The sequence below is a fragment of the Ictidomys tridecemlineatus genome, chromosome Y (genome assembly GCF_052094955.1).
Source record: "Ictidomys tridecemlineatus isolate mIctTri1 chromosome Y, mIctTri1.hap1, whole genome shotgun sequence".
NCBI classification, from domain to species: domain Eukaryota; kingdom Metazoa; phylum Chordata; class Mammalia; order Rodentia; family Sciuridae; genus Ictidomys; species Ictidomys tridecemlineatus.
Window position 1 is genome coordinate 6,520,874 of NC_135494.1, and position 22,538 is coordinate 6,543,411.

General features: G+C 37.7%; 1 protein-coding gene across 1 annotated transcript in view; it reads left to right on the plus strand.

Moving 5' to 3' along the window:
• The first annotated feature begins 987 nt into the window (after nucleotides 1-987).
• The window catches only part of LOC144372012 (uncharacterized), a 46,730-nt gene continuing 25,179 nt past the window's right edge, over nucleotides 988-22,538 (plus strand). Inside the window, exons 1-2 of the mRNA XM_078035424.1 lie at nucleotides 988-1,077; nucleotides 1,488-1,613. The gene's annotated coding sequence lies outside the window, so the exon portion shown is untranslated. The remainder of the gene's footprint in view (nucleotides 1,078-1,487; nucleotides 1,614-22,538) is intronic.

The window sequence follows — 22,538 nt, forward strand, 5'->3', positions numbered from 1 at the left end:
CATTTAAAAAAAAGAAATGAGCAACAGGAAGAAAGAAAAATGAGAGTAGATGGAAAAAAATAGGATAAAAGATGAAAAAAACTTACACATGTCAAATTTGAAAAAGTCAGTAACCTTACCAGGCCCTAAACAATCCACACTGTGTTGTTCATCATGATCAAAGGCCCTGGGTAGAAGATGGGACCAGCAGCCATCCTGAAACACCAGGTATGGGACCCCTCTTCTACAGAGTACTTCTTTAATACTTTTTCCCCCTTGAAAAGATTCACCATTATTAACCAGACCTTTCCATAACTGTCATAGGGAAGGCAGTACATGTAGTCCACAAGGCTGAACAGGACATTCCTAGAAAGTATCCTTAAAAACGGTACCTTACTCACACATCTGACAGCTGAGGAAACAACAACTTGCCTACCCCTAAAAGGTCAGAGAGCCATAGAACTTTAGCAGAGGTAGCATTTGTGCAGAAATAGATAAAAAAACAGGTCACATGTCCAGAAATCTAGTCAAGAAACATTTCTAGGTTGTACCCCCCAAAAACAAACAAACCAGGACAAGGAATGAAGATTTTGATTCCTAGGAATTCAGAAAAAGACCAAATATCCCCTCAAGTTAGTTACTAAATGACCCCCAAAGAGACACTCAGAGCTGTCTACTGTCTGGCTATAAAAAACACTTCACATTTATGCCTGTTAGAAACCTCTGGCACTTTTTGCATCTTTTATTTTTTTTTAATCAGAAATCAGCCTCAGGGGCAACCTCTAAATAAAACAAAAAATAGGGCTGAGGATGTGCCTCAAGGGTCCAGTGCCTTGAGTTCAATTCCCAGTACCAAAAAAAAAAAAGGGGGGGGGGGGTTTGCTATATGTGAGGTGATTTGTTTCTCCCAATCTGTCATTTCATTTTGTAATTTTAATGGTACCATTTGATGAATATAAATTTTATTATACTGAGCCATCCCTATTTTGTATTTTATTTGTAGACAGAGTATCACTGAGTTGCTTGGTGCCTTGCTGTTGCCAACGCTGGTTTTTAAACTCTCGATCCTTCTATCTTAGACTCCAGAGCCTCTGGGAGGTATGCACCACAGCGCCTGGCCATTTTCTGCATCTTGTTCTGATGAAGTTTCTTCTTCTCTACTCTGGTTTCTTCTCTGTCTCAGAAGGCCAAGTCTTAACAGCTTCAATCAGTCTTCACTTTCTCCCAGACAAATATAGGCACTACCAAAGACAGGCACTACATACCTCTTTCTTGTCAGACCCTTGCGTTTTCTGAAACATGTATTTCTGGGTGGGTAGAAGTCCTCTTCTAACACTTCACCCTCTTGATGGCCTCTACAGATTGTACTGTCAAATCAATAAGAAAAAAACAGAAGGCAAAAAGCAGCCTTCTTTATCTTCTTTAAAACAACTTACAGTTAGATACATTTAAGTAGTTATGCAACATAATGAACTATAATTTAACTTTTCTTTTACTTAACTCCACAGGTTTGGTCATCCCATATTCCCTGGGCCCAGGAAGTATCAAGAGTAAAGGAGATCTCCAAAGTGTGGCAGCCTGGTCTTCTTTTACGGGAGTTCTTTCGGTTCTGCAAAAGTTAAGGAATGTAGCAGGTATGTCTCTCAGGAGTGCTTGTATAAATTTGTAAAAAAAAATCTCCCCCTTCACAGCAGCCCAACAGACCTTTTGGGCATATAAACCATCTAACATCTCTAAGGGTTCAGTCCCTTATCTCTTTCTGATTTCTTAGAATAGGCTTTTGCTTTTCACCTTCTTTAAAACTGGTTCCTAATGCGCTGTCCCACCTCCTTTTCTCCTACCTGTTTTCCCCCTAATCCTCACCTCCAGATTTTAAACAGTTAACAATATACTCCATCAAGAGAGGGAAGATTCTTGTGACCGCTGACTTTTTAAACAATTTCATATGGGGTATATCCCAGGGGTCTGTAATATGCTTGAAGAGCATTAAGCTTGGAGGAATGGTTGTTAATTATGGATCAGAGAGCAGAGTTCAAAGTCAAGAGCAAGCCAGGAGTGCAAGCACACACTGTAATCCACCTGTAATCAAGAGGCTGAAGCAAGAGGATAGCAAATTCAAATCCAGTCTCAACAACTTAACAAGACTCTGTGTCAAAATAAAACATACAAGATCTGGAGATGAGGCTCAGAAGTTAAAGGTACAATTCCAAATCCCTGGTGTGTGTGTGTGTGTGTGTGTGTGTGTGTGTGTGTGTGTGTGTGTGTATCTCCATCCACAGTGAAAGACATGTAAGGGGCCATTTGACCCACAGTTTCTAAAGAAGGTATCCTATCTTTTTTTGTTAAGGTACTTTATGAAAGAATACAGGTAGACAAGTTCTGTGCACATTTCTGCTTACTATAATCCAGATGAATGCTGCAGCCCACCTGCAAAGAACAAGCAAATAGCCCCTACCACACAACAAACACTGTAGCTCTGAGCCTTTTTCTTATGACCAAGGAGTAAATATAGTCATACTGCCATACACACCCAGGTAGTTTGTCAACCATGCTTCAGTACTCTAACTGGCTTTAAGTACCTCTTGGGGTGGTGGCCTAGAAACAATACCAAACTCTCACAGAATTTGAGCTCCATTGGGTTGAGTGACTTGAGTTCAATTCCCAGTACCGGAAAAAAAAAAAAAAAAAAGGTTTTGTCTCATCTGACATCAAAATATAAATTTAAAAAAATGCCAGTATTTGCTAACTACTGATTCTGAGGAGAAAGCCCATTTTGAAAGAAGGAAAAAATAGACCCCGCAAAGTTTCCAAACTATGGAAGCCCTCACATCATTCTTTATTGTCCTTACTGAGTTTAAAGGTGTCAAGATAAGCCAACTGGAGGAAAAGCCAGTCCCTGCATAGTCAAGAATGATCTCTCTTCTGAGGCAGACTCCAGAACTATTTATTGTGATACTAAGAGCAAGTCTGGGGGAACACCAGCTCAGACTTCAGGGCAGCATTTCTCTCCTACCTCTGCCCACCAGATTCGGCTTCATTGAGTAAAACAGGAAAACTTCCTTTCTGCCAAAAATGGAAGTCCCCAATAAGGAAGGACCCCAAGAGTGGAATAATGAGTCTTGGAGACACAGATGGAGCTTCACTCAATGTGTCCTACAGCCACAAGATGGCAAGAACGCAAAGGAATCTCCCTTTCCAGAGAAATTCTGCTCTGCGATCCTGATCCAGAGGAAGTTAGAGGAAGGAGAGTTGTAGTTTTGGTTTTCCACCTCTGAAATTTTATGTCTTCTAGTAGAAATGCATTAGAATCCATTGCCCGCCTTGTAGTTGTTGTCTTTCTCTCGCTTCAAGATACTTCCTTATGCTTGACGTGTGAAAGATTTCCAGGAACACACATCCCAAAAGTTGCTTACTCAGAGAGAAAATTGCACATTCACTCATGATAAATATAAAAATAGCATACACATTTTGTCGATCATTCTTTTTTTTTTAATTTACTAGAGGTAAAGGAGATAGAAGAAGAGAGGGAGAGTGAGAAAGACTTAGATGATGCTTTCAAGGTTTATTTAAGTTCTGTTGTGTGTCAATACTTCTTCTTATGCCTGAATCACTCTGTATTATTTTGTTAAAAATGTTTTTCTTCTTTTATAATTCATATGACATTTATGAGATTAACGGTTAACCAATATAAAGTGTGTGGCTTCATACCATCTACTAATGTACAATTACCTTGAGCATTTTTTTTCATGTGCTTCTTGTCTGTTTGAGCATCTTAAAATTACACATCAAGCATAAGGAAGTCTGTGACCCTCCCCCTCATTTGTTTATGGGCTATTGAATAGTGCTGGAAAAGTAGGGGTTTGATTTAAACAGTGAATTTGTTCTCTAAGACCTCGAATAGACAGTTTTTCCCCCACTCTATTGCTGTTTGATTCATTTTGACAACTACAGAAAAATCTCTTTTTCATTATATATATATATATATATATATATATATATAGTTTTTGTATATATGTATATATTTGTGTATGTGTATTTTTCTTTCCTCTTCTTTCCCTCCCTTTTTCCGTTTCTTTCTTGCTTTCTTTCTTTTGCAGCTCTGCTAGCAGAACCCAGTGCACAATAAAACAAGTGTCTACCACAGAGTTATACCTCACCCCCAAAATAAAATATTTATCTAAATAGGATCAACTGCTGACTTCCTGTATTTCAATTCTGTCCATTTTGTGCCACAGGTTATCTCTTTTTCTCTTTGAGTAGCAGATAATTTTAAGCTTTCTGCTTTTCATTAGTCTATCCTTTTCATCAGTCTTTTCATCAGGTATTCATTGTTCTTTTAATGGCAGGAGTGCTTTGGGGATTGTTAAACTTATACAATGTGAAGACCTTCCCCCTGAAAGACAGAGATCAAATTACAAGTACAAAATTATATGCAGTATAAACAATGAAAATAGAAAAAAGGAAAAATAATAAAATATCTTTTCATAATCTGGGGCAGCCGGGTGTGCCTATAATCTCAGTGATGATAGTGTGAAGGAGGAGGATCACAAGTTCAAGGCCAGCATCAAAACTTTTTAAGACCCTATCTCAGAGTAAAAAAAACATAAAAAAGGGTGGGAAAGTGACTTAGTGGTTATGTGACCCTTGGTTTATTCCCCGGAATCAAAATCAAATAAACATACAAACAAAAACCAGGGAGATGTGTAAATCTGGTGTTTATATGATTCTGAGTATATGAATTGCACTTGCTGTTACAAAATCTGACATTTCTGTTCTTGGAAACTTTCTTTCCCTGCTGTGGTTCCTACATTTAGCTCCATGTACCTACCCAATGCCAAGCTCTCAGGCCTTAACTCCAGCCATTTGCATTTCAATACATCCAGAGACATCACAATGAAAGCAGTAAGGCTTTTGATATCTACACTTATTTCTTTTATCCTGAAAGCAGGCTTGAGGTTTCTGGGAACAGGGATGTATTCATCTTACTAATGACAGTAGCCATACCTGTACCCCTTGTCACAACTCTTGCCTTTCCTGGGATGAAGTGATGAGAGGCAGACTCATGTCATCTCATTCATATGTCTGTGCTGTATATGGAAATTTGATTCATTTGACTCATATATACATTTACACTGTGTTCTGCATCTCCTTGGAGACAGGAAAAAAAACCTTACATTACAGAGAGCCATACATTGAGGCATCTTTTAGTTTCAAGACTTGTGTTTTCAACAGTTATTAGTAAAACTTCTTCAGAGTGCTCTAATCCTGCAAGAAACCCAAATTGGATCCAGATTCCTACAATATGATATCCCTCGTATGATTTACTATCTCAGCACTAATTTGTTGTTGTTGTTGTTGTTGTTGTTGTTGTTGTTGTTTCCAGGGATTAAACTTAGGGCACTTGACCACTAAGCCACATCCCAGCCCTATTTTGTATTTTATTTAGAGACAAGACCTCACTGAGTTACTTAGCGCATCCCTGTTGCTGAGGCTGGCTTTGAACTCACAATGCTTCTGCCTCAGTCTCCTGAGCTGCTGAGATTTTCGACGTGTGCCACCATGCCCAGCTTATCTCAGCACTTCCACTTGTCTTTCCCAATGGAAGAGTGAGACATTTCAAAGAACTTTTGAAGCCACCCACAAGACAGCAGTTTCCCACTCCTCATTAGGCTGAGGTGGGAAGATTGCTTGAGCCCTGGATTTTGAAGAACATAGGGAGAACCCTTATCTCAAAGAGGAAAAAAACAGACAGAAAATATAATGAAAGCAAGCAATTTCTCAAGTCTGAAAATGTCAGCATTTCACCGTTATTTTTGAATGTTTTTTGATTTGGCATGGAAATCTTGGCTGAAAATTGCTTTCCCTCAAAATAGCAAAAGCTGTTTCATTGATCGAGCTGCTATTGAGAAGTCCTAGCACTTCCAATAGTGCCAGTGCTTTTGGTCCCAAGTCTCTGCCCATGCTTCTAGCATTTTCTCTGTATTCCACAGGAAGAAATACTTTGCGGAAGTCTATTTCATCTTGTTGGACCTGGTCATGAGAAAAATTTTTTTGAATATATGAACTCATGTTCCATTCAGGACATTTTTTGATAACTCTTTCCTTCCAATCTTCTTCTCTGTTTTTGGTTTTCTTCTTTTTTCTTAAGTTTGCCTGTTGGTTTGAACTTCTATCATCTCAAGTCTTTTCTCATATTAAAAGGGAAACACACATTAAAAGATGTTCCTGTTTTGATGAGACATGTATCCATGAATATTCTTGTAGATTATATGTAATGTAGTGTGGGTGTGCCATAAATTTCCACATTCTTTGCTGCATTTGGGAGATAAAGGTAAAATGTGATTGACACGCTCACCATTCCTTGTGAATATTTAGGTTCTTTCTATCATTCCCTGTTTTTTTCCCCAAAAAACAAACAAACAAAAACTCCTTAAGCTTGTATAAGTCTGTGTATACTTTTCACTGGTTCCTGTGGGGGTTCTGTGTTTGGGACTGGGGTCCTGGATGACTTCATGGCTGTGGCATGCTTGGTGCCTGGGAAAGTTTCTGTGCAAAGGCATAGGATGACCGGTTGCTATGGTAATGCCCTCCATTATTGAGTCTTATCAGCTTGGACCTTAATCTTAGGCACAAAACTCCTGGGAATACAGGAACATGCTTGCTTGATAACTATAATGTTTCACCAAGCTCCAGTGCTCCTGGAGCTGCCTACCTAACCTTAACTTCAGACAATGGACCTTCTTGAGAACTGCACAAAGCTCCTAGCATTGCACATTGTAACTATGAAATGTAACTTCAGAATAAGCAACCTTACTGATAGTCTAAACAATAATGTGGTTATTGGTACTAATGACCTAATGTGACCTATTGGTATAAATAAATGTGGCCACTTGGACAAAGAGTCCCTCTGCTACCTTCCCTGCCTCTGCACCTTGTCTCTGTCTACTCTTTATTATTATTATTATATACAGATTCCCTTGGTGAAGTTCTATCGTGTGTATATTGATGTGTCAGTTAGATTTTAAGAATTGGTACAAGACAAAGTTTTGAAATAACACTGCATTCACAGATTTGAAAGTCTACATACAGGTCTGACCATCAAGAAACACCTTCCCAAAATATTCAATCAAGTCCTACCAGAGTATAAAATACTCTGGAAAATACAAGTCTCACATGATTTTTTTTTCCTCAATTATATTATAAACAAAGCTTTCTTTTTACTATTCCCATACTTAGGCTTTCTCATTCCAAAGAACACTTCAAATGTTTGGAATGACAAACAGCATAGTTAAGGTGAAAATATTGAGAAGTAAATGTTTAGTGATGTTCATGACCAATCCATGGGAAAAAAAGCAGTAGAGTGATATGTACAATAGAGAGCTCTAATGTAAGCAAATATGACAAAATTCTAAGTGAGAGTTTGCCAAGGAAAACATACAAAATCACAAACAAAAAATTACAGCAATAACAAAACAAAGACAAAAAAAACATAAAAACCCCAAAACTCCAGCATGTTTGGATATAATTTTGTTATTCTTAAGTCTGTTCAACTGAAAACAATGAGATCATGTTTATTGCTTTTTAAGAAGCATCTATGTATTTTACATCTTGGTTACATAAGTATAGACAGTGTGGTGTATGTGTCATTCATCATAGAGCCAAATAAACCAGCACGCTCACGCATACATACCCATATAGAACTATGAATTTATGACTCTTCATTCCTTAATTAATCCTCTTCAATAAGTAGTGTATAGTATTATCTTTTATTTATAGACTATGAAGCTCGCAGGACTTACAAAATATAGGGCCCCATTTTATTTTGGACAATTGATTATTGCTTTATCCTAGGGGATCAAAATTAAAATTCTGAAAAGAAAATGGGGGATGTAGAATTTCAACCTCCAGTACTGTGAAATGAAGGAAGGAAAGCAGGATGGGAAGGTTGTAAGTAGAATTATGTCATATGTCCTGGCAATCCCACTACTGAGTTTATAATCAAAGGATAAAATCAATATGTAAGAGAGAAATCTGTGCTGGCTTATTTGTTCCAGCACTATTCACAAAGAGCCAAGCTATGGATTATGACATTAGTGTGACTCAGTGACTGACAAGATAAAGGAAATATGGTATCTCGCCCACTATGTGCACAGATGAGAAAAACTGGCTTTAAAACAGGTGGATGCAACATTAAGCTAAGAAAGTGGCAAAAAATTACTCAACACAGACATGAGTTTTTCAGATGGAGGAACAGCTCTGCCAACTTAAGGGTCAGCTTTCACGCTGGAAAGAGTGCTAGAAAGAGAGCATGAACACAGAATCCCTTTATTTTATAGCATGGGCATTAGAGAGGCATACTTTTTCAAGGGTGGAGTCTTGCTTTGTGAAGTCTTGTGGTCAGAAGATTGATTGAAATCTTGGTGAGTCACATCCATCTCAGGTGCTGTGTGGGATCCTAGGTAGAGCTAGAGGGGTAGGCACACCTGCATCATGCATTCAGTCCCTGACAGAGAGTTCACAGAGCCAGGCCTATTTCCTCAAAAGGCTAGTATGTGAACACAATCCACACACAGCCCACAGATAGCTAGTGACAACATATACAGAGTGGAATGGTATCTTGCCTTCAAAAATGAGAAAATTCTATTCATGTGATTAAATCTGGAGCACATAATATTTATGGAAACTGTAAAGAAAAGAAAAATACCATATGATCTTACTTAGATGAGGAATCCAAAATCTTAGATTTATATAGCTAAAGAGTAAAAATGTTTTGGGGTGTGTGTGTTTCAGGAAGGGAGTACAAGGGGAAGATATGGTCAAGAAATACAGACTTCCATTTAGAAAAGAGGAATAATTCTTAGAGTTTGATATCTAACAACATGAATGTAGTTAATACTGTAATTTCAAATTTGCTAAAATAACAGATTAAAAATATTCTCATCACACACACACACAACACACACACACACACACACACACACACACACAAAGCGTGTGTTATGATGGATATGTTAATTAACCTAGGTAATGATTTCACAATGTACACATAATTTAAAACATCATATCATAATAATATATATGATTGTAGTTCAATTTAATACATTTAATTTTTAAATTTTAAAATTTAAAATAACATGTAGGCTATCAGAGGCTGGTTGATGGGTTTGGGGAGATTTGGTTAAAGGATATAAATTTTAGTTAGGAGGAAAAAATTCCAAGAGATTATTGTAAAACATGGTAACCATAGTTAATAAAAATATGCGATATTGCAATTGAAAATTGCTAAGCAATTAGATTTTTATTCAAAAAGTGCAAGGATTTGGTGTAAGGCATATTCTAAGTGTTTTGATGTACTACATTTTAGAGCATAATATTATACAAAATTTTTACTTTTCAATTAAAAATCTTATTGCTATCTGTGAGCTCAACTCTGTATTTACTCTCAGATTCAGAGAAGAAATCAGCTACTGAAAAGCACTAAAGTAGATCAATCCAATCTCTCCAAAGAATATGCCACCCAACAAAGCCTCTGAGGCCCAATTAGATCTAAGCCTCACCTCCTGGTACTCCTCTCCTGTAACTCTTCATAAACTTTACCCTGGGAGTGGACCAATCTGGTCTGAATGAGCAAATCTCCAATTAACACTACTTCTTAACCAATCCCATCTCCTACTGGTGACAAGAAAAGCTTAGTCTTGTATCAAACAGCTTCAACCATAGACTGCTCCAACTGACAGAGGGCAGGAAGGGGTTAGCAACTCCCATCTCTTGCTCTACCATTACACAACTCAAGAAGAACTGAAGAGAAATACTACTGAACGTATGCATTGATCATCCAATATGGTCAACTATTTTGACCACCTCAGTGGAGAATATTCATTCCTTCATTCTTCAATAAGATATTGGATTTAATATTTGACTTTAATTTTATATATATATATTTCTATTGTGTGTGTGTGTTTCTGTGTGTGCATGTATATGTGCACATGCACATGAATTCTAGCTGTCCCGAAAGGATTAGGGACATTTGTATGCATGCACTTATTTTCTTTTCTCCCATTTTTTAGTATTTTAAAAATGTAATTTTTTCTAGCATTGGTTATGAGGGTCCTGGGATTTGGGATCTTATATTTTGTTTTGGGTTTATATCATTTTCATTTATTTCTCTTATTTCTGATTCTTTCTGATTCTTTCTGCTAATGGCCAAATTATACTATTCTCTCTCCGTTCTCCCCCTCCCTTGCTGCTTCTATATTTCCCTTCCCTGTCTACAAACAGCACCTACTACATCTCTTTTCCTTTTTCCCTAATTAACTGTATTTTATCATGTTTCAGAATAAATTGATTCATACAACTCCTGCCCCCACCATTCATGCTAATGTAATCATTACTGTTATGGATAATATACTTGACACCTGTTGTTTGCTTCAAGGCCAGACCTAGTTCATGATATTGTTTATATAGATGACATTTGCTGAACATATGGTACTTGGTGGTACAGGTCATGCTAGAAACTCTGTATTTAATTTAACACCAAGTACTGTTTCTTGATTCCAATGATTGTTACAATTATTTATGTTGCCACATTCTGTGAGGTGTGGCAAACCTACAGTGACAGTAAAAGCTCTCAGGTTAGAGATTCTGATGCTGAACTAAACATTCTCTGGCATTACTCCAAACAAAAGAAGACAGGACCAAAGCCCCAATCCAACTACAAGTACCCCAAGGAAAAACAATCCAAGAGGTAACTCTAATCCCCACAGCTTGGCATCTACCTGCACATCAAAAACAGAGAAGTCCCAGAACAAATAATTACACAAAAAAAGAGTGTGTACACACATACGCGCGCGCGCGCGCGCACACACACACACACACACACACACACACACAAGAATCAAATTCAATTGATGACATGACTTAGACTCTGAAAATGTGAGTAAAAAGGCAAAGAAATCTCCCCCTAAGACTCACAATCCCCCAACACAGGATCCCAGGGCTAGTGATGTAGATGAAAACCCAGAGAAAGAGTATAAGATACTTATTTATAATTTATATTTTCAATAAACATTCAATAAACTAAAAGAAGGTCTAAGAAGGAATTAAGACAGCAAGTAAAGTAGAGGAAAGCAAGGAGGTGAAAAAGAATCAAGCATAACTGCTAGACAGGAAGGACATATCAAATTAAAAATTCACTTGAAGGCACCACTAACACATTAGATTGCTTAGAAAATAGAGCCCCCGCGCTTGAAGACAGAACTTCAGACCTTGAAGACAGACTATATAGACCTGAGTACATAGAATGCAATAAAGGGAAAACAGTATAGAACATGACCATAATATACAAGGACTTTGAAACAATGTTAAAGGAACAAATTTGAGAATTGTTGGGATAGAAGAGAACATGGAGAAATAAACTGAAGTCATAAAGAACATTTTCTAAGAGATAGTTACAGAAAACTTTTCATATATTAAATTGAGATAGACATTTACATCCTGGGGGCTTACAGAACCCCCAGTAGACCTATTCAAATGAGCAGCTCATCAAGACAAATCATAATCAAAATGCCTAACATAGAAAATAAGAATAGAATATTAAAAGTTGCAATAAATAAATGCCAGGTCACATTTAAGGGTAAAACAATATGACTCAGTTCTGATTTCTCAGCTCAGATCCTAAAAGTAAGGAGGGCCTGGAGTGAGATATTCCAAGCCCCCAAAAGAAAACAACTATCAGCCAAGGTAGCTATATGCAGCAAAGCTCCGTTTCAAATTGAGGGGAAATAACAACTTTCCAAACCAGAATAAACTAAAAGAATCATGAGCACCAAGCTAACACTACAAATATTCAAAGATAAACTTCATACAGAGTAACTCCAAAAAAAAAATTACAAATGTCTCCCAAATAGAAGATGATTCACTAAATGAGACCCAAAACAGGATAAAATATACCAGAAAGAAAAAGAAAATGGTAGGAAACCATTAAAATATAACCATACAGGAGCTGAATGTCTCAATCCCCAATTAGAAGACACAGATTAGCAGAATGGATGAAACAAACAAACAAGATCCAACTATATTTGTTTACAAGAGACTCAGAGGCAAAGTCACACAGAGGCTGAAGATATAAGAATGGAAAAATATATTCCATGTATGTGGTTCAAGAAAAAGACAGAAGTACTGGCTCTCATATTCGATATTCAGATGTCAAGCAAACATGAATCAGAAGAGACAAATAAGGCCACTACATCCTAATAAGGAGGGGAAATCCAACAAATGATATGATAGTAAACATTTATGCCCCAAATGTCAGTGCACTCAATTTCATGGGAAAAAAGAATGCCCCATGACATTAAATTCCACAGAGATACCAGCACAATGATACTGGGTAATTTCAACACACCCTTATCACTAACAGATGGGTCATCAAATCAGTAAAGATATCTCAAATCTAAATAGCACTATAAATCAAATGGGCTTAAAAGACATTTTTAGACTATCCCACCTCAAAACAGCAGCTTTAACCTTTAAGCTTTAAGTTTATCCAAGACTGCACATGAAACTTTTTCCAAGGGAGATTATATTCTAGGCCACAAAGCAAATCTTAGTAAATACAAAAACAAAAGCAAACAAACAAAAAACTATACCACCCTATGTATCCTAACAGATTATACTGGAATGAAACTAGAAATCAACAGAAGAATAAAACCACATAAGCAAACAGAAATTGAACAGTGTTCTCTTAATGAATAGTGGATCAAGAGAGAATAGAAAACAACAAATTCTTAGAAACAAATGAGTACAGAGATACAACAGAAAATCTCAGGGACAGTATGAAAGCAGTTCTAAGAGAAATATTGATAGCACTGAGTCATGGCATTGAAAAATTGGGGCTATCCCAAGTAAACAATGGAGCAGAGGCTCCATGACTCAAGGTCTTAGAAAATGAACAAACCAGCCCCCAAAACAATAGGAGACAGAAAATAATTACAATCGGAGCCAAAATCAATGAAATTAAGAATGAGAAAACAATACATAGAAAAAAGCCAATGAAGAGCTGGTCCTTTGAAAAGACAAATAAGGTTGCCAAACTAACTGAAGGAACTAGTGAGAAAACACAAATCAAGAAGATCAGAGATGAAAAAGGAAATATCATCATAGACCCTTCTAAAAATCCAGAGCATTTTCAAAATCTATTTTGAGAATTTATACCTCAACAAACTGGAAAAATCTGAAGGACTCGAACCAGTTTCTGTCCACCCAGAACTTTCCCAAACTGAATCAGAAAGTTATACAACACCTAAACAGACCAATATCAAGTAATGAAATTGAGCCAGCAATTAAAAGCCTTCCAACAAAGAAAAGGTGAGTACAATGTATTCTCAGTTGAGTCCTACCAGACCTTGAAAGGAGAACCAACATCAGTTTTTCTCAAATTATTCAAATTAAACTGAAAGAGAGGGAACACTCCCAAAAACATTTTATGAGGCCAGTACAACTCTGATACCAAATGCAGACAAAGAAGCATATGGAAAAGAAATATTTTTGCATCTCTGTCCTATTGAACAGAGATGCAAAAATATTTACTCATGATATTAGAAATCCTCATTTAAAAATACATCAGGGCCAGGTATGGTGGTGCAGGCCTATAATCCCAGTGGCTCTGGAGGCTGAGGCAAGAGGATTGCGAGTTCAAAGCCAGCCTCAGTAATTTAGTGAGGCCCTAAGCAACTCAGTGAGACCCTGTCTCTAAATTAAATACAAAATAGGGCTGGGGCAGTGGCTCAGTGGCCGAGTGACCCTAATCACTGGTAACAAATAAATAAAAACATATCAAAAAAGATAATACACCAGGACCAAGTACGTTTTTATTCAAGGGATGGAAGTTTGGTTCAATATATGAAAATTAAATAAATCTCCTCTTAAACAGAATTAATTACAATAAATGTAGAATAAGCCTTTGATAAAATACTAGAGCCATTCATGAAGAAGGAAGGAGAAGGAAGGAAGGAAGGAAGGAAGGAAGGAAGGAAGGAAGGAAGGAAGGAAGGAAGGAAGGAAGGAAACCAATTAGAAAAAATAGAGGGAAGCTAGGGATGAAAAATACTATAAAGGCCATTTATGACAACCACAAAGCCATCCTCATCCTAACTGGTGAAAAACTAAAGTCATTTCCCCTAAAATCAAGACCAAAAAAAAGGTTCTTCATTCTTACCACTCTTATTCAATATAGTCCTCAAAATATCATAGGCCAGAGTGATCAGGCAAGAACAGGAAATCAAATGGATACAAGTAGGAAAAGAAAAAAACAAATCTCTCTGTTTTCTAAGAATATGACTCTATACTTACAGCCCTCAAAAAAACTCCACCAGAATACTTCCAGAGCTTACAAATTGTTGAGCAAAAGAGCAGTGTATCAAGTTCAACACCTGTAAGTCAATAGTTTTTCTATACTATAACAGTGAATCAGGCAATACCATCCTGTACCTAAAGCTTCAGAAATATTTTGTACTTGGGACTTGAACTGAGTTAAAGAGGCTTTACAGTGAAAATTATAGAACCCTGAAGAAAAAAATTGATGAAGATGAAATGATGTCTCATGTTGTTGTGTATTATTGTATATATTATATATTATTGTGTATATATTGTATATATTTTAAAAATGACCATACTCTCAAACCCATTATACAGATTCAATGCAATTCTTATCAGAAAACTAATGGCATTCTACAAACAACCCATAAAAATAGTCCTAAAATTAATTTGAATAAATAACACCCTGACTAGCCAAAATAGTCAAGAAAAAGAGAGATGCACAAGGCACCTCAATACCTGATTTCAAATTATACTCCAGAGCCATAGTAACAAAACTAGCATGCTATTGGCATCACAATAGACATTAAATCCAATGGAACATAATAGAAGACAGAGGTATATCCACAAATTTATCAACTTATACTTGATGGAGATCCCAAAAATAAATATATTAGAAAAAGCCAGGCTTATAAACAAATGGTGCTGGGAAATGGACATACATATGTGGAAGAATGAAACTAGATTCCTATTTTTTTCCCTGGACAAAAGTGAGAACAAAGACTTAGGAATTAGTTTGAAAACTTTGCAACTGTTACAAGAAAACCTAAGGTCAAGACCCCATCATATTCGTGCAGGCACTGACTTCCTTAACAATACCTCTAAAACTCAGAATATAAAATCAAAAATTAATAAGTGAAATGCCATCAAATTGAAAAGCTTCTGGACCATAAAGGAAGCAGTGAAAAACATAAATACCCTAAAGAATAAAAGAGAGGGGCTGGAACTGTGGCTCAGATGTTGAGCACTCACCTAGCATGTGTAAGGCACTGTGTTTGATCCTCAGCACCAAATAAAAGAAAAAAGTAAAGAAAAAGAAAAAGGCGTTGTGTCCATACCATGAAAAAAAAAACAAAAAGAAAGAGAAAATTTTTGCCAACAAGTCCTCTGATAGGGTCTTTATGTAGATAGCTCAAAAAGCCTGATACAAAAAAAAAAAAAAAAGAAAAAGAAAGAAAGAAAGAAAGAAAAAGAAAAGGAAAGGAAAGAAAAAGAAAAGGCAAAATCAAAACAAAAACAACCCACATAATTCAATTAATAAATGGGCAAATATCTAATAAGGCATTTCTCAAACAAACCCCCAAATGCTCAACTAAGATAGAAAAAAGTACATGAGTACAATTACTCTGGAAAACAGTTTGAAGATTCGTCAAAAAATTTGAAAAATAAAAAATAAATAAAATAAATAGGACTGGAACCACCATATAACCCAGTTCTCCCACTCATTGGTATTAACCCAAAGAACTAAAATCAGCATATCATCATAATATAACTACTTCAATGTTTATAGGAGTACAATTTACAATAGCCAAATTAAGGAATCAGTCCAGAAGCCCATTGACAGACGAATGAATTAAGAAAATGGGTGGATCAATAAAACAGTGGAGTTTTATTCAGCCATAAAGAAGAATGAAATTATAGCACATTTCTGGTAAATGGTTAGAAATAGAGAACATCATGCTAAGTGAAATAAGCCAGATTCAGAAAAGCAAAGGTCAAAAGATTTTTCTCTCATGTGTGGGAAGCTAGTGCAAAATGAGGGAGAAAGGGAAGGTAGGATCAGATATCATAAATATATTGGATAGATCAGAGGAATAGAAGGAGACCAAAGAGTAAGGAGGCAAGAAAAGAGGAAAGGTTGAATGAATTTAAGAAAATTATGCTATGTGCACGTATAATTATACCATATAATTTCACCTATACATATATATGGAAAGCACCGATCAAGGATGAATAATGGATGAGCACAGGGAGAATCACTAAACTGGGGAAGAGTTGAGTGGGTAGGAAGGAGGAAGAATGGAGTTGAAAATGGAGTGGGTCACATTCCGTGCATGTATGATTTTTTTTTTTTTCAGGACAAACCCAGTCACTGTGTGCAACTGTCATGTTCTAATTAAAAAGAAAAAGTTTCATGGAATTATATCTCTTTTTCCCTATCTTCTAGGACTTACTTTCTGACTAAAATATAATGTGTTTTGAGAGAGTACCATCAGCAGCCAAAAATAAAACAGATTCGGCTATTTTTGGATGAAATATTCTCCAGATGTCTGTTAAGTCCACTTGATCTTAATGTTTTTAAGTCTCTTTTATCCTTGCTGCAATTTGTGTCTGGAAGTCTTGCTTATTTGTAAGAGAACTGTATTGAATTCACCTTGTATTCAAGTGATCTATATGAGTCTTTATAAATGGCATTTATTTTGTAAAATTATGGGCACCAATATTTGGGCATGAATATTTTCTATTGTTATATATTCTTGTTAGATTTTTCTCTTTCCCAGTGTCTAGCAACCTTCTTTGTCTTTTATGACTGATTTTGGTTTGAAGTTTGCTTTGCCCATTTACATTTACATAAAATAATATTTTCTATCCTTTTGTTTTTAGTCAGTGGGTAACTTTGCCTGTGAGGTATGCCGTATTTCTTACAGAGAACACATAGGTTGGACTTGTTTTTTAATCAAATCTGCCTATGTCTTTTAATTGGAGAGTTGGGAACAAATACATTCAGAGTCATTATAGAAAGATGTCTATTATTTCCTGCCATCCTGATTTATTTCTAACAGTTGATTTGATCCCAATTCTCATTTACTTAATGACTCTTCTAATGGCAATTTCTCTCTCCCTTGCTTTCTTTTTTGTTGATACGCTTCTTCCTTCTTCCATGTGTAGGATCACTTTAACTGTTTTTCCCGAATGCTGACTTAGTGGTCATTAATTTCTTTACTTCATACTTGTAACTTGGGAGCTATTTTTGTTTGTTTTGTTTTGTTTTTGTTTTTGCTTTTCCTCTTCTGAGATTCTGAAGATGGTTTAATTAGACATGACAATCTTATTGAAGATTAGACATGACATTTTATTTCAGGGATTGAAATACAACATTCTAAGTCATCCTGGACTTTACCATTTCTTCTACAAAATCTGTTATTCTTACTCATTGCATTTCTCGCTTGCAGCCTTTTATTTAATCATTTTTATTTTTCTTTAATTTTACTTTTTATTGATTTAGGCTTTGTCAATTCAGTCATAATTTGTCAAGGAACGGATCTTTGTTGGTCTTATTTATTTGTGTTCTGTGTGCCCCCACTATCTTGCTGTTCAAGTTCATTCCTCAGGTTTTGAAATTTTTCCATTTTTCTAACTGCATATGTTGTCAATGACCCCCATCTTTGCATCATCCTTTAACTTTTTACCACTGTGACCATAGTTCTTGATGAATATGACTTTGAAGAGAGAAGATATATTTTGACTCATGATTTCAGACATTCAATCCACCGTCAGCTGGTCCCAAGTCATTCATCATGGAAGAATGGCATGGTCAGCTCCTAGCAACTGTGGTGGGGAGGTGGGGAAGAAGAATGGGCTTCAGAGAATATAATCCCTTTCAAGGTATACCCTGAAGTGACCTGCTTCCTCAAATTGGGTTCCACTTCCCAGTAATCCATTTTACTAAGAGTATTTTACTCCACTGAAGAGGTCAGAGTCAACCATTGTCTAAAAGTCTCTTCTCTGGACTTCGATGCATTGGGGACAGTGGTTTAAACACATTGGGTTTGGTGGAAAATTCCAGATCCAAACCACAGCGATCAGTATCTATGTTTCTTCCTCAATACCTATGAATGTTAAGTTATACCTCTTGAATGTTAATCTGTAATGCTTTATTTTATTTTATTAGTTGTAGATGGACACAATACCTTTATGTATTTATTTATTTATTTAATGTGGTGCTGAGGATGGAACCCAGTGCCTCAGACTTGCTAGTTGAGCGCTCTAACACTGAGCCACAACCCCAGCACCCAAAATAGGACTGGGGATGTGGCTCAGTAGTGAAAATACAGGTGCTAATTCCAGGACAAAACTCTTTCCTCTTCTCTGTTCCAGTAACCATAACCATTGAGCCCCTTCTTTCTGGCCTTTCAATATTATAATTTGAGGACATTTTCTCTCTCACCTACCCTTCCTATTATTACCGAGCTGGGGCCTTTCAGGAACCTGAGGTGCTAAACCTGAGGCATGGAGACCCCTGATCCCTGACCTTAACTCCTGGGTTCTTGTGATAAAGTCAGAAAGATTTACACATGTCACTCAGAGTTGCTGGCATGAGTTTATTAGAAGTGATAGGGAAGGGAACACACATGCCTCTCCTGCACTCCAGTTTCATTGGGGGTCCTGGGCAAGTTCCAGAGGGTTGTACCCTGGTCCACCTCTTTATTCTGACTGTCTCCAAGATGACATCAGACTTTTAAGTCCCCAGTGCTATAGCCATGGTAGGTCACCTTGGCCCATGCTGACTGATTCCATTTGGAAAATTTTCTTACAGATGTTATGATTGCAGGCAGGCTGCTGTGGTCCATGCCTGTAATCACAGCAGCCCAGGAGGCTGAGGCAGGACGATTGTGTGTTCAAAGCCAGCATCAGCCAAAGTGAGGTACTGAGCAACTCAGAGAGACCCTGACTCTAAATAAAATACAAAATAGGGCTGGGGATGCGGCTCCGTAGTCAAGTGCCCCTGAGTTCAATCCCTGAAATCACATCCTTCTCTGACACCAGAAGCCCCAATACACACACACAAACAAACAGATGTTATGGTTGCAGGAGGGTGGCAGGGGTGGTGAATTATCCTTATTCCCCTAAGTCCTGGCATCTGGTCTGTCTAAGGGTCCCTGGAATCCACTTCCAGCTAATTTGTGTGTGTCTCATCATCAGCATTTCAGCATTTCAGGCCTATAGTTCTCTTGCAGATAAAAGGTAGTTTATTGAGGAATGTAACATATTTGATTGACTTAAACCAGGCACAGGTGCAGGTCAATTGCTTCCTGCATTAGAAAAGCATGTGGGGGTCAGAAGAGTGGACCATGTTTAGAGAAATGATTATCCCTTAACCTTGTGTCCCCACTATTCGCATCTGTCTGTCCCTAACAGTAGCAGAGGAATGAAGCAAAGTACTCTGCACCCTTTTCTTTTAATAAGATGGAATATACTCTTTCAGAAGTTCCTGCCTGTTTATACTCATATTTCTAAAACACTAGCTCTTTTGCATCTGTCAGTGAGGGGTATATGTAAGCCTCTTAAGGGTCTATGCTAAAGAACAGGTGCCCCCAGTACTAATTAGAAGCACTACTGATTTTTAATGAGGAGGATTCCAAAGACACTCTTGCCCCTTCTTTCAACTAAAGTGACCTAGAATACCATTTTGCTGCTGCCATCATCATCATCAGAACTTCTACTTGTATCCTATTTCAGGTATCCTTCTGTAGAGATGTGGTCCTTCTTGACAAGTTTAATTTGTGTTTTTTCACCCTCATGATTCTCCTTCAAATAAGTCATCTCTGATGCTTAGTAACCCTGGAAGAAAGGAACATGGAAAGAAAGAAACTCAAACTTTCCTCTGTATATCTTCCAGGACTCTTCTTGCCTCCCAGTCCCCTTTTGTTTCCTCCAGGTTTGTGCACCCTGAGCTAATCCCCTATCTCCATACTCCTGAAATCCACCAAAGTCTGCTGAACTACCTACTTCTAGGATGTGCTCACACACCAATCCCTTCTCACCCTATGACTTTCTTCATCCTGGTCAGACAAGAAATTTCTCTTTGAAAGTTTGGTTTTCACAACACTGAGTACATTAGATCCTTCTTCTATTACAAACACAGCTAACCACTGTGTTTGAAAAAGATGTCCTTGGATTCTGGCATGACAGAAACATTTTTGTTTTGCTTCACTTGGGTTGTTAGGTAGTCATTCATTCACTCATTTGTATTGCAGCCCTTAGACCAGGATACAAGGTATGACCCACCCAAGGGGAAGCCTTTGTTGTGGAGCTTCAACCTCTGCCCTGAAAGTTTAACACCTCAGGTTTCAGAAGAAAAAGTCTGGCACAACAATGCTGATTCCAGGGAAGGGAGCCCTAATAGAGGTGGTACAGATTTTGTTTCTCTTGCTTTTGTTACTTCACTATCTTTAATTTTCATTTGTAACAGTGCCCCGACCCTCTTTGCCGTGTTTGGGGGGGCTGAAGCTAGAGAGGGCAAGGATGTGCCTTTGGAACACAGGTGAGATTCTATCTCAAAATGAAACCTAAGCCAGGTTGGTGCCTCTGTGGAGCCTGCTTCCTGTGTCAAGCTTTGTTTTTGCAAAAACATACAATAATTTTAGGCTTCTCTTTCTATCTCCTTTCCATTTTCTCTTTTGAGCTTCCTCTTTATCTTTTTCTGTATGTCTGATACCCAGTGGTTATCTGTTTGCCCAGCAAGTTACCAAATCTTTCTGCCTCAGCACTTGCACTCAAAATGGAGTGGGTCTGAGCAAACTGTTGATTTACTGAGTAACTCGGTAACAGGCACTGAGTGGAGTCTGAGAGCTGCTGTTCTATATGATGTGGAGCAACTCAGAGCTGGCAGAGCCTGCTCTCCACAATAGGTGTATGTTGGTGAGATTTGGAGGTGTCATTTTGAGAGACAGCACTTGACACACATAAAGCTACAAAGTGACAGAGATGAATAGACATGAGCTTTACTTAAGTTTAAGCAGGGCTGCCTCAATTGGACACTCTTCCTAGATGGGGACTTAGAATAAAGACAGAGAAATACTGAGACTTTCTTTATGATCATTGGTACCAGAAATTGAACTGAAGGGTGCTAAGCCATTGAGCCAACCCTTTTTATAACTTAATTTATAGACAGGGTCTCCTGAGTTGCCTAGGGCCTTGCTAAATTGTTGGGGTGGGCTTTGAACCTGCAATCCTCCTGCCTCAGCCTCCTGAGCCACTGGAATTATAGGCCTTTGCTACCCCTCCCAGCTGAGACATACCAAGTCTAAAAGGAACCCCCCACAAGCCATCCAGATGCTGAAAGCACAGCTGTAAATCTGGAGCAACATGTCCTTGCAATTCCAGACTGGTATGGGATATAGCACATAAGACAATTTGCTTCACTTTGTCTTCTCCCCCTCTGCCCACTTACTTCCCCTTTCCCTCCCTTTCTCACCCATCCTACCTCCTTCCTCTCCTCTGCTGGTCTTCCTTCTGTTTATTTATTGCTTTATTTAAATTGATGCATTATAATCCACATACATGAGGAAAGATTCCTTGTAATATATTTATGCATAATCTGGTGGATTTCCTTCCAGAGTTTTACTCCTTTCCTTCCTCTCTTCCCTGAAGTCACCACCTTTTAATCACCAGACCTAGACAATTATTTTAGCTCTTCTCTAATAAAATTTCAAAGAAGACCATAATGGCTAGGATATAGAAATATTAAACCCAATAATTCCTTATATTTTTTCCTTGTAGTCATCAGATACCTGCTTCGCTTTCAGCATAAAGGTTATAAGTCACACAAGAAACATTGTTTTGGCTGGTAACTTGCAAAAGCCACCACCAGTCAAATGAGACCACAGCAGGGGCACACGGTTTTGCTCATCTCTATTACACTGTTGTTTTGGAAGTGAGTGGATAACAATGAAATTATGAGTCCAAGTTGGAAAAGTATTTGTATGTGTGACAGGTAAGCATAATCTCTCTCTCTCTCTCTCTCTCTCTCTCTCTCTCTCTCTCTCTCTCTCTCTCTCTCTCTCTCTCTCATATATATGAGGGTTGGAGGGGGAAGGATTCTCAGTAAGAGGACTAGGTGACAGAGTGCTTACCTAGCATGCCTTGGGGGCAGTGGTGAGGGTCGGGGTGGGGGTGGGGTGGGGTGGAGAGAGAGTTCTTTGCAGAAAACTGAGAAATATTTATGAGTTTTTTGTACTTGGATGAAAAAAAAAAAAACAAAGTATCTCAAAGCCCTAGAAATGGAATGAAGCAGGCAGTGAACCTTAATGCCACAAAATAGGGGAAAAAGTTGATGTATACAAGAGCGGGATAGAATGTTTCCACTTGCAGCTGACTCACTAGAGGAGAGCAGTTGAACTTGGGCAGAAAGGAGCAGAAGCAAGATCCTGAAAAAGATCAAAAGCAATATCCTTTAAACAAAAAGG